The following is a 12404-nucleotide window of genomic DNA, read 5'->3' on the forward strand; positions in this document are numbered from 1 at the left end:
GTTCAGGCCTGGATTAAGAAAAAGCAGAGCAGCCTTCTCTGTAAATATTCTGATTTTATAGGTCTGGAATAGGACTTGGAAAAATTCTATTAACAAAAGAAAACTTCTCAGACGGTTTTGATGTGCCTCCAGATTTGGAAAGACTGTTTTCTAGATAAAGTCCAAATTCTTGTTATGACATATATGGTCCTCTATCCTATGACCCTTGCCTGCTCCCCTAGCTCCATTTCCCTATTACAGCCCACTTTCCACCTGTACCAAATAGCCTGCAGTTCTCCAGACATGTCAGACTGAGTTGTGTCTGCCTGCCATGTCTGCTGGCATAATTCAAGAATCCAGGTTACAAATGATTATTAACCCCTCTTGGTTTCTCTTCTCTTCTGTAAGGACTGGAATAACAGCATGTGAATGCTTTGTATCAGGATCAGAAATATGCTCTTTGAAAGTTGCCTGCAGGCTGCACCTATTGCACCAAGACTATTGGCAAAATTTAGTACTCAGGAAAACTGTTCCTTCGTTTGAGGAAAAATATTTTAGTAGAACTTCTGCTTATACAAAGGAAAGATCCAAATCCCACCCCGAAGGGGAAGTGTTGAGAAAAAGGGGAGCTAAAAGCCTCAGTATAATAGGGCTGTAAGAACTCTTGGTTTTATGGGGGAAGAGATATTCTGACCAGGCAAGGATAGCTTCAGATTGATAGGATGCAGAGTCCTGGATTTCAGAGAGTTCTTAGAGGGTCTTGAAGCAGCAGACTGAATTCTGGTCCTGGAGCAGAGGCTCTTAGCCCTATCTACAGCTTGTTTTGGTGCTGACTGCTTGGTCTAAGTCCACAGAGGTTTATTGAAGAAAGAAAATTAGGGACTTCCAGGTGCCCCTTGCTTCTTGAGTCATAAACAGCAGCACTAGAAAATGTTCAAATAACCATCCACTCTCTGAAAAAAACTGTAAAAGGTGTTTATAATCAATGTATCCAAAACCTCTAAAAATCCCTGAGCTGGAAGGTGGAGTAGGATATGTTACCACACAATGAATTGGAAGTAGAAGCATATCATAGGGTGGGTTTGGTTGTGTTAATAACTGATAACTTTTATTGAGTGTTGACTATGTATACTAAGGGCTTGATGTGTCTTGGCTCATGTAATCCTCACTACAGCCTATAAAATTAGTCCTATCCTGGAGGAAAGTAAGGATGTGGAAATAGAGACACAAAGAATTTAGGGTCAAAACATCCGGCAAGTGGCACACTGAGTTTTGACCCTTGCTCTGAGTCTAGCTAGAGCCCACTCTTTTAAACACCATGCAACTTAAGAGAGTGTAGTCCACAATGACAAAGGCAAGGAAAATGTATCGAAAATGCTTATTATGAATAGGAAGGAAAAGGAAATTAGAATAGAAATTTTACCAAGTATACATTTAAGTACACCACGAGACACTAAAAAAAACACATACGTGATACAAAACAAAAACAAAAAAAACTTATTCAGGACCTATTCCAAAGTAATAGCAACATCTTGTTCTCTTTGTGGCTAATTTGTTTTTGCAGTAATATATTTTTCAGCTAAGTCAAAGTTCCTAGTGCTTTACCTGTATCACTATAGATTTTTATTGTGTTGAAATGTGTCTTCTTCCCTGTTCCATTTTGTTCCACTTAATGATGTTTTTTTTTCATAACATCTTTATTGGAGTATAATTGCTTTACAATGGTGTGTTAGTTTCTGCTTTATAACGAAGTGAATCAGTTATACATATACATATATCCCCATATCTCTTCCGTCTTGCGTCTCCCTCCCTCCAACCCTCCCTATCCCACACCTCTATGTGGTCACAAAGCACAGAGCTGATCTCCCTGTGCTATGCGGTTGCTTCTCACTAGCTATCTGTTTTACGTTTGGTAGTGTAAATATGTCCATGCCACTCTCTCACCCTGTCACATCTGACCCCTCCCCCTCCCCATATCCTCAAGTCCATTCTCTAGTAGGTCTGTGTCTTTATTCCCATCTTGCCACTAGGTTCTTCATGACTTTTTTTTTTTTTTTCCTTAGATTCCATATATATGTGTTAGCATACTGTATTTGTTTTTCTCTTTCTGACTTACTTCACTCTGTATGACAGACTCTAACTCCATCCACCTCATTACAAATACCTCCATTTTGTTTCTTTTTATGGCTGAGTAATATTCCATTGTATATATGTGCCACATCTTCTTTATCCATTCATCCGATGATGGACACTTAGGTTGCTTCCGTGTCCTGGCTATTGTAAATAGAGCTGCAATGAACATTTTGGTACATGACTCTTTTTGAATTATGGTTTCCTCAGGGTATATGCCCAGGAGTGGGATTGCTGGGTCATATGGTAGTTCTATTTTTAGTTTTTTAGGGAACCTCCATACTGTTCTCCATAGTGGCTGTATCAATTTACAGTCCCACCAACAGTGCAAGAGTGTTCCCTTTTCTCCACACCCGCTCCAGCATTTATTGTTTCTAGATTTTTTGACGATGACCATTCTGACCGGTGTGAGATGATATCTCATTGTAGTTTTGATCTGCATTTCTCTAATGATTAATGACGTTGAGCATTCTTTCATGTGTCTGTTGGCCATCTGTATATCTTCTTTGGAGAAATGTCTACTTAGGTCTTCTGCCCATTTTTGGATTGGGTTGTTTGTTTTTTTGTTACTGAGCTGAATGAGCTGCTTGTAAATCTCGGAGATTAATCCTTTGTCAGTTGCTTCATTTGCAAATATTTCTCCCATTCTGAGGGTTGTCTTTTGGTCTTCTTTATGGTTTCCTTTGCTGTGCAAAAGCTTTTAAGTTTCATTAGGTCCCATTTGTTTATTTGTGTTTTTATTTCCATTTCTCTAGGAGTTGGGTCAAAAAGGAACTTGCTGTGATTTATGTCATATAGTGTTCTGCCTATGTTTTCCTCTAAGAGTTTGATAGTGTCTGGCCTTACATTTAGGTCTTTAATCCATTTTGAGTTTATTTTTGTGTATGGTGTTAAGGAGTGTTCTAATTTCATACTTTTACATGTACCTGTCCAGTTTTCCCAGCACCACTTATTGAAGAGGCTGTCTTTTCTCCCTTGTATATTCTTGCCTCCTTTATCAAAGATAAGGTGACCATATGTGCGTGGGTTTATCTCTGGGCTTTCTATCCTGTTCCATTGATCTATGTTTCTGTTTTTGTGCCAGTACCAAACTGTCTTGATTACTGTAGCTTTGTAATATAGTCTGAAGTCAGGGAGCCTGATTCCTCCAGCTCCATTTTCCGTTCTCAAGACTGCTTTGGCTATTCGGGGTCTTTTGTGTTTCCATACAAATTGTGAAATTTTTTGTTCTAGTTCTGTGAAAAATGCAATTGGTAGTTTGATAGGGATTGCATTGCATCTGTAGATTGCTTTGGGTAGTAGAGTCATTTTCACAATGTTGATTCTTCCAATCCAAGAACATGGTATATCTCTCCATCTATTTGTATCATCTTTAATTTCTTTCATCAGTGTCTTATAATTTTCTGCATACGGGTCTTTTGTCTCCTTAGGTAGGTTTATTCCTAGATATTTTTTTCTTTTTGTTGCAATGGTAAACGGGAGTGTTTTCTTAATTTCACTTTCAGATTTTTCATCATTAGTGTATAGGAATGCTAGAGATTTCTGTGCATTAATTTTGTATCCTGCAACTTTACCAAATTCATTGATTAGCTCTAATAGTTTTCTGGTAGCATCTTTAGGATTCTCTATGTATAGTATCATGTCATCTGCAAACAGTGACCGCTTTACTTCTTCTTTTCCGATTTGGATTCCTTTTATTTCTTTTTCTTCTCTGATTGCTGTGGCTAACACTTCCAAAACTATGTTGAATAATAGTGGTGAGAGTGGGCAACCTTGTCTTGTTCCTGATCTTAGTGGAAATGGTTTCAGTTTTTCACCATTGAGGACAATGTTGGCCTGTAGTTTGGCCTGTAGTTTGGCCTGTAGTTTTCTTTCTTTGTGACATCTTTGTCTGGTTTTGGTATCAGGGTGATGGTGGCCTCGTAGAATGAGTTGGGGAGTGTTCCTCCCTCTGCTATATTTTGGAAGAGTTTGAGAAGGATAGGTGTTAGCTCTTCTCTAAATGTTTGATAGAATTCGCCTGTGAAGCCGTCTGGTCCTGGGCTTTTGTTTGTTGGAAGATTTTTAATCACAGTTTCAATTTCAGTGCTTGTGATTGGTCTGTTTATATTTTCTATTTCTTCCTGGTTCAGTCTCAGCAGGTTGTGCATTTCTAAGAATTTGTCCATTTCTTCCAGGTTGTCCATTTTATTGGCATAGAGTTGCTTGTAGTAATCTCTCATGATCGTTTGTATTTCTGCAGTGTCAGTGGTTACTTCTCCTTTTTCATTTCTAATTCTATTGATTTGAGTCTTCTCCCTTTTTCTCTTGATAAGTCTGGCTAATGGGTTATCAATTTTGTTTATCTTCTCAAAGAACCAGCTTTTAGTTTTATTGATCTTTGCTATTGTTTCCTTCATTTCTTTTTCATTTATTTCTGATCTGATCTTTATGATTTCTTTCCTTCTGCTAGCTTTGGGGTTTTTTTGTTCTTCTTTCTCTAATTGCTTTAGGTGCAAGGTTAGGTTGTTTATTCGAGATGTTTCCTGTTTCTTGAGGTAGGCTTGTATTGCTATAAACTTCCCTGTTAGAACTGCTTTTGCTGCATCCCATAGGTTTTGGGTCGTTGTGTCTCCATTGTCATTTGTTTCTAAGTATTTTTTGATTTCCCCTGTGATTTCTTCAGTGATCACTTCGTTATTAAGTAGTGTATTGTGTAGCCTCCATGTGTTTGTATTTTTTACAGATCTTTTCCTGTAATTGATATCTAGTCTCATAGCTTTGTGGTCAGAAAAGATACTTGATACTATTTCAATTTTCTTAAATTTACCAAGGCTTGATTTGTGACCCAAGATATGATCTATCCTGGAGAATGTTCCATGAGCACTTGAGAAAAATGTGTATTCTCTTGTTTTTGGGTGGAATGTCCTATAAATATCAATTAAGTCCATCTTGTTTAATGTATCATTTAAACCTTTTGTTTCCTTATTTCTTTTCGTTTTGGATGATCTGTCCATGGTGAAAGTGGGGTGTTAAAGTCCCCTACTATGATTGTGTTACTGTCGATTTCCCCTTTTATGGCTGTTAGTATTTGCCTTATGTATTGAGGTGCTCCTATGTTGGCTGCATAAATATTTACAATTGTTATACCTTCCTCTTGGCTCGATCCCTTGATCATTATATAGTGTCCTTCTTTGTCTCTTGTAATAGTCTTTATTTTAAAGTCTATTTTGTCTGATATGAGAATTGCTACTCCAGCTTTCTTTTGATTTCCATTTTCATGGAATATCTTTTTCCATCCCCTCACTTTCAGTCTGTGTGTGTCCCTAGGTCTGAAGTGGGTCTCTTGTAGACAGCATATATATGGGTCTTGTTTTTGTATCCATTCAGCCAGCCTGTGTCTTTTGGTGGGAGCATTTAATCCATTTACATTCAAGGTAATTATCGATATGTATGTTCCTATTCCCATTTTCTTAAATGTTTTGGGTTTGTTATTGTAGGTGTTTTCCTTGTCTTGTGTTTCTTGCCTAGAGAAGTTCCTTTAGCATTTGTTGTAAAGCTGGTTTGGTGGTGCTGAACTGTCTCAGCTTTTGCTTGTCTGTAAAGGTTTTAATTTCCCCATCACATCTGAATGAGATCCTTGCTGGGTAGAGTAATCTTGGTTGTAGGTTTTTCTCCTTCATCACTTTAAGTATATCCTGCCACTCCCTTCTGGCTTGCAGAGTTTCTGCTGAAAGATCAGATGTTAACCTTATGGGGATTCCCTTGTGTGTTATTTGTTGTTTTTCCCTTGCTGCTTTTAATATGTTTTCTTTATATTTAATTTTTGACAGTTTGATTAATATGTGTCTTGGCGTGTTTCTCCTTGGGTTTATCCTGTATGGCACTCTCTGTGCTTCCTGGACTTGATTAACTATTTCCTTTCCCATATTAGGGAAGTTTTCAACTATAATCTCTTCAAATATTTTCTCAGTTCCTTTCTTTTTCTCTTCTTCTTCTGGGACCCCTATAATTCGAATGTTGGTGCGTTTAATGTTGTCCCAGAGGTCTCTGAGACTGTCCTCAGTTCTTTTCATTCTTTTTTCTTTATCCTGCTCTGCAGTAGTTATTTCCACCATTGTATCTTCCAGGTTACTTATCCATTCTTCTGCCTCAGTTATTCTGCTATTGATCCCGTCTAGAGTATTTTTAATTTCATTTATTGTGTTTTTCATCGTTGCTTGGTTCCTCTTTAGTTCTTCTACATCCTTGTTAAATGTTTCTTGCATTTTGTCTATTCTATTTCCAAGATTTTGGATCATCTTTACTATCATTATTCTGAATTCTTTTTCAGGTAGACTGCCTATTTCCTCTTCATTTGTTAGGTCTGGTGTGTTTTGACCCTGCTCCTTCACCTGCTGTGTGTTTTTTTGTCTTCTCATTTTGCTTATCTTACTGTGTTTGGGGTCTCCTTTTCACAGGCTGCAGGTTCGTAGTTTCCGTTGTTTTTGGTATCTGTCCCCAGTGGCTAAGGTTCGTTCAGTGGGTTGTGTAGGCTTCCTGGTGGAGGGGACTAGTGCCTGTGTTCTGGTGGATGAGGCTGGATCTTGTCTTTCTGGTGGGCATGTCCACGTCTGGTGGTGTGTTTTGTGGTGTCTGTGGCCCTATTATGATTTTAGGCAGCCTCTCTTCTAATGGATGGGGCTGTGTTCCTGTCTTGCTACTTGTTTGGCATAGGGTGTCCAGCACTGTAGCTTGCTGGTCGTTGAGTGAAGCTGGATCTTGATGTTGAGATGGAGATCTCTGAGAGATTTTCGCCATTTGGTATTACATGGAGCTGGGAGGTCTCTTGTGGACCAGTGTCCTGAAGTTGGCTCTCCCACCTCAGAGGCACAGCCCTGATGCCTGGCTGGAGCACCTAGAGCCTTTCATGCACACAGCTCAGAATAAAAGGGATAAAAAATAGAAAGAAAGAAAGAAAGAAAGGGGATAAAATAAAATAAAATAAAGCTATTATAATAAAAAATAAGAAAAAAATTATTAAGAAGAAATTAAGAAAAAAATTTTTTTTATTTTTTAATTTTTTAAAAAAATTATTTATTTATTTATGGCTGTGTTGGGTCTTCGTTTCTGTGCGAGGGCTTTCTCTAGTTGCGGCAAGTGGGGACCACTCTTCATCGCGGTGCGCAGGCCTTTCACTCTCGCGGCCTCTCTTGTTGGGGAGTACAGGCACCAGACGCACAGGCTCAGTAATTGTGGCTCATGGGCCTAGTTGCTCCGCGGCATGTGGGATCTTCCCAGACCAGGGCTCAAACCCGTGTCCCCTGCATTGGCAGGCAGATTCTCAACCACTGCGCCACCAGGGAAGCCCTTTTATTTTTTTAAATAAGTTTATTTATTTTTTATAATAAAAAATAAGAAAAAAATTATTAAGAAGAAAATTTATTAAGAAAAAATTTTTAGTTTTTTAAAATAAAAAATAAGGAAAAAATTATTAAGAAAAAATTTTTAAAATTTTTTAAAATAAAAAATAAGGAAATAATTATTAAGAAAATATTTATTAAGAAAAAAAAAGAAAAAAAAAATGGATGGACTGAACCCTAGGACAAATGGTGAAAGCAAAGCTATACAGACAAAATCTCACCCAGAAGCATACACATATACACTCACAAAAAAAGGAAAAGGGGAAAAATTAATATATCCTGCTCCCAAAGTCCACCTCCTGAATTTGGGATGATTCGTTGTCTATTCGGGTATTCAACAGATGCAGGCACATCAAGTTGATTGTGGAGATTTAATCCGCTGCTTCTGAGGCTGCTGGGAGAAATTTCCCTTTCTCTTCTTTGTTCCTACAGCTCCCAGGGTTCAGCTTTGGATTTGGACCCGCCTCTGCGTGTAGGTCGCCTGAGGACGTCTGTTCTTCGCTCACACAGGACGGGGTTAAAGGAGCAGCTGCTTCGGGGGCTCTGGCTCACTCAGGCCGGGGGGAGGGAGCGGTACGGAGGAGGCGGGGCGAGCCTGCGGCGTCAGAGGCGTCGTGACGTTGCAGCAGCCCGAGGCGCGCCGTGCATTCTCCCGGGGAAGTTGTCCCGGGATCACGGGAGCCTGGCAGTGGCGGGCTGCACAGGCTCCCGGGAGGGGCGGTGTGGAGAGTGACCTGTGCTCGCACACAGGCTTCCTGGTGGCGGCAGCAGCAGCCTTAGTGTCTCATGCCCGTCTCTGGGGTCTGTGCTGACAGCTGCGGCTCGCGCCCGTCTCTGGAGCTCGTTTAGGCGGCGCTCTGAATCCCCTCTCCTCGCGCACCAGGAAACAAAGAGGCAAGAAAAAGTCTCTTGTCTCTTCGGCAGCTGCAGACTTTTCCCCGGACTCCCTCCCGGCTCGCCGTTGCGCACTAACCCTTTCAGGCTGTGTTCACGCCGCCAACCCCAGTCCTCTCCCTGGGATCCAACCGAAGCCCGAGCCTCAGCTCCCAGCCCCGCCCGCCCCGGCAGGTGAGCAGACAAGCCTCTCGGGCTGGTGAGTGCTGCTCGGCGCCGAGCCTCTGTGCGGGAATCTCTCCGCTTTGCCCTCCGCACCCCTGTGGCTGTGCCGTCCTCCGTGGCTCTGAAGCTTCCCCCCTCTGCCACCCGCAGTCTCTGCCCGCGAAGGGGCTCCTAGTGTGTGGAAACCTTTCCTCCTTCACAGCTCCCTCCCACTGGTGCAGGGCCCATTCCTATTCTTTTGTCTCTGTTATTTCTTTTTTCTTTTGCCCTACCCAGGTACGTGGGGATTTTCTTGCCTTTTGGGAAGTCTGACGTCTTCTGCCAGCATTCAGTGGGTGTTCTGTAGGAGTTGTTCCACGTGTAGATGTATTTCTAATGTATCTGTGGGAAGGAAGGTGATCTCCGCGTCTTACTCTTCCGCCATCTTGCCCAGACCCCCCTTAATGATGTTTTATAGCTTTAATTATATTAAAGAACTTCCTCCACCCAATTAAGCCAAACATGAGAGTTCACAGAGGAAATCCAAACCCCTCTTTGATCCTAAGTAATTCATTTTTCTTATTTTTAGGGAAAGAAATATTTCAGCAACACTTTTGAAAAGAATTGGCAAAGGGATAGAATTTCTTCTAATTTTAAAAAAGGTAAGTACTTTTCCCACTGAAAATACAGATTCTTATAAATATGAGATATAACTGATGGAGCCACATTATATAAAGCCATGTACATAAGTACAGACACCAAACTCACATTAATAACCCTTTAAGAGATATTCTTTATGTAATATTCATAAAATGACCTATCTGAAGAATAAGGGGCTTTTGCTTTTGGGGTTATATGATTCAAATTAAATTTGAATAACATCCTATTATGTTTACCCAGAAGTTTCAGTAGCTGCCACTAAGCCCATATTCATTTTGACAGAGCAGTACAACTGTAGCCTCCACCTGGTGGTTTTGGTGAAGAAAAACTATTAGAAGGTACAGTGCTATCAATGGATTTCAACTGATAAAATCAATAAGAAGTTATTTTTGGCTAACTCAGAACTACTGGAAAATGGTGTGTAGAGTCCTAAAGAGTAGGAAAAGGATGAAGAAGTTTTCCTATTTCCTTACAGATCCAGATGTGAGGAAGCATTCTTTGGCCAGTACAATACTCCAAGGGTTAGTTTTGGTAATTAAAACCATTCACCCTTATTATGAATGTTTATCTATATTTAAAATCTGAAGTCAGCCAGCATGAAGAGCTCAAATCAGAATTAGTTTAATAAAACCATCCAGGAAGGCTATGTGATCTTGTAGAAAACACTAACAGTCAACGAGATGGGTCTTAGTCACAGCTTTGTAATTGAGATCTATGCCTTACTCAGTGCCTCACCCTACCCTCTGTAAAATGAGAACAATAAAGTTCCTTTCATCACAGGGTGGGCAGGACACCAACAATTCAGTACTGATGCCTTCACTGCTGTTGTCTGACCTACAGTGTGCTATGGCGGTGTGTTTGTGTATTTCTTCTGCTTGCTCTAATGCAACTGGTCTTCCAGTTTTCCCCATGGATACATCAGCTCCAGACTCCCCTGCTACTCCCATTTTCCATGTGGGTCTAACTCAAACGGCTCTGACATGAATAACTTTACTTTTGGAAAAAAAGTTTGATTTCCCTTTAAAGATTTTTGGATTGTTAATATGTTGTGTGCTTACATCACAGAGCCTGCTATATATTAATGCTTTCTGAGAAGGTGAACATTCTCAGGCACTGATATTTAGTTAACTATTTCATTTTATTTTTATTTAGCCTTCCTAAATATGTATGCTCAGATTAGTATTAAAGTAGGCTTGTGAGAGATTACATTTCCAAATACCCAATTGCTGGACAGATACAGAAGTCAGCTAAGTAAAGAAGTGACACATTTAAGGCTGATATAAATCAAGTAGATGACTGAGGATAGATTTCAATTCTCAGATCAGTAAATAAGGTATCAGTAAAAAGAAAAAATCTTTTGTTTATTTATTTATTTCAGTTTTTCTTTTAACAGACTTGGCTATTAAGTATCCATAAGCCCTAATTAGTGGAAAGAGCACTGATTTTTGGAGTCAGACAGATTTGAGTTTGCATCTAAGTTTTGCTATTTATTAGCTAGGAGACCTGGACAATCTACATTTATTAATTATCATTCCCATGATTGGTGAAAGAAGTATAATAGAAGGTTGTGAAATATAGTGTTGACATCTGCCCCCAACTTATCTTGGCTTTCTCCTCTCCTAATTCACTTTCTCCCCCTCATTCGCTCATTCCAGCACACTGGCTTTCTTGCAGTTTCACAAAAACATCAGGAATCTTCTCAATTAGGGATTTTGTTTTGACTGTTCCATTTGTCTTAGATTCTTATTCTTTAGATATCCACATGGCTTTCACCTTCACTGCCTTCATGTCTTTGTTCAAAGGTCTTTTTGTGTTTGGAGTCAGCCTTGATTCAAACCTATTTGCACTTGCAAACCCTGTAGCTCTATTTACACTCTTAAACCTTTCTCCTTGGCACTTTCCACTACCCTTTTTTTCTTTTTTTTCTTCCATTTTTATTGAGATATAATTAATAAACAGCACTGGGTAAGTTTAAGGTGTACAGCATAATGATTTGACCTATGTGCATTATGAAATTATTACCACAGTAAGTTTAGTGAACCTCTATCATCTCATATGGATACAAAATTAAAGACAAAGAAAAATAGTTTCTCCTTGTGATGAGAACTCAGGATTTACTCTCAACAACTTTCATATGTATCGTACAGCAGTGTTAATTATATTTATCCTGTTGTTCATCATATTCCTAATACTTATTTATCTTATAATTTGAAGTTTGTACTTTTTGACTGTCTTCCTCTAATTCCCCCTCTGCCTCTGGAAACCACAAATCTGATATCTATTTCTATGAGTTTGTTTGTTTTTGAAGTATAAATGATCTACAACACTATGTTAGTTCCTGGTACACAACATAGTGATTTGAATTTCTATACATTTCAAAATGATCACCACAATAGGTACAGTTACCATCTGTCACCCTAGATATTACATAATTATTGACTATATTCCCCACACTCTACATTTAATGTCTGTGACTCATTTATTTTATGACTGAAAGTTTGTATCTCTTAATCTCCCTCACCTATTTCTCTCCTCCTTCAATCCCCTCCTCCCTGGCAACAACCTGTTTGTTCTCTGTTTCTGTTTAGTTATATTTATTCATTTTTTTTTTTTTTAGATGCCACATATAAGTGAAAATGTATAGTATTTGCCTTTCTCTGACTTATTTCACTTAGCATAATATCTTGTAGATCTAACCATGCTGACACAAATGGCAAGATTTCATTCTTTTTATGGATGAGTAATATTCCATTGTATATACATATGTACCACATCTTATTCATCCATTCATCTATTGATGAGCACTTAGGTTTCTTCTGTCTATTGGCTATTGTAAATAATGGTGCAATGAACACATGAGTACATATATCTTTTTGAATTAGTGTTTTTTTTCTCTTCAGATAAATACACAGGAGGGGAATTGCTGGATGATATAGTAGTTCTATTTCTAATTTTTTGATAAATCTCCATATTGTTTTCCATACTGGCTGCACCAATTTACATTCCCACCAACAGTGCATCAGTGTTCCATTTTTTCCACATCCTTGTCAACACTTGTGATTTGTTACCTTTTGAGAATAGCCATTCTGACAGGTGTAAAGTGATATCTCATTGTGGTTTTGATTTGCATTTCCCTGATGATAAATGATATAGAGCATCTGTTCATGTGCCTGTTGGCCATGTGTAAGTCTGCTTAGGAAAACCGTCTATTCAGTT

The 12404-nt window shown here is 39.1% G+C and overlaps 1 protein-coding gene across 4 annotated transcripts in view; it reads left to right on the top strand.

Moving 5' to 3' along the window:
- The first annotated feature begins 9148 nt into the window (after positions 1 to 9148).
- BANK1 (B cell scaffold protein with ankyrin repeats 1) overlaps positions 9149 to 12404 on the top strand; it is a 498930-nt gene continuing 495674 nt past the window's right edge. For 2 of the 4 annotated variants that reach the window (XM_068542510.1, XM_068542511.1), the window contains exon 1: positions 9149 to 9190. The gene's annotated coding sequence lies outside the window, so the exon portion shown is untranslated. The remainder of the gene's footprint in view (positions 9191 to 12404) is intronic. The other 2 variants (XM_068542507.1, XM_068542509.1) reach the window with 1 other exon arrangement.

The sequence above is a fragment of the Eschrichtius robustus genome, chromosome 4, assembly GCF_028021215.1.
Source record: "Eschrichtius robustus isolate mEscRob2 chromosome 4, mEscRob2.pri, whole genome shotgun sequence".
Lineage (NCBI taxonomy): Eukaryota > Metazoa > Chordata > Mammalia > Artiodactyla > Eschrichtiidae > Eschrichtius > Eschrichtius robustus.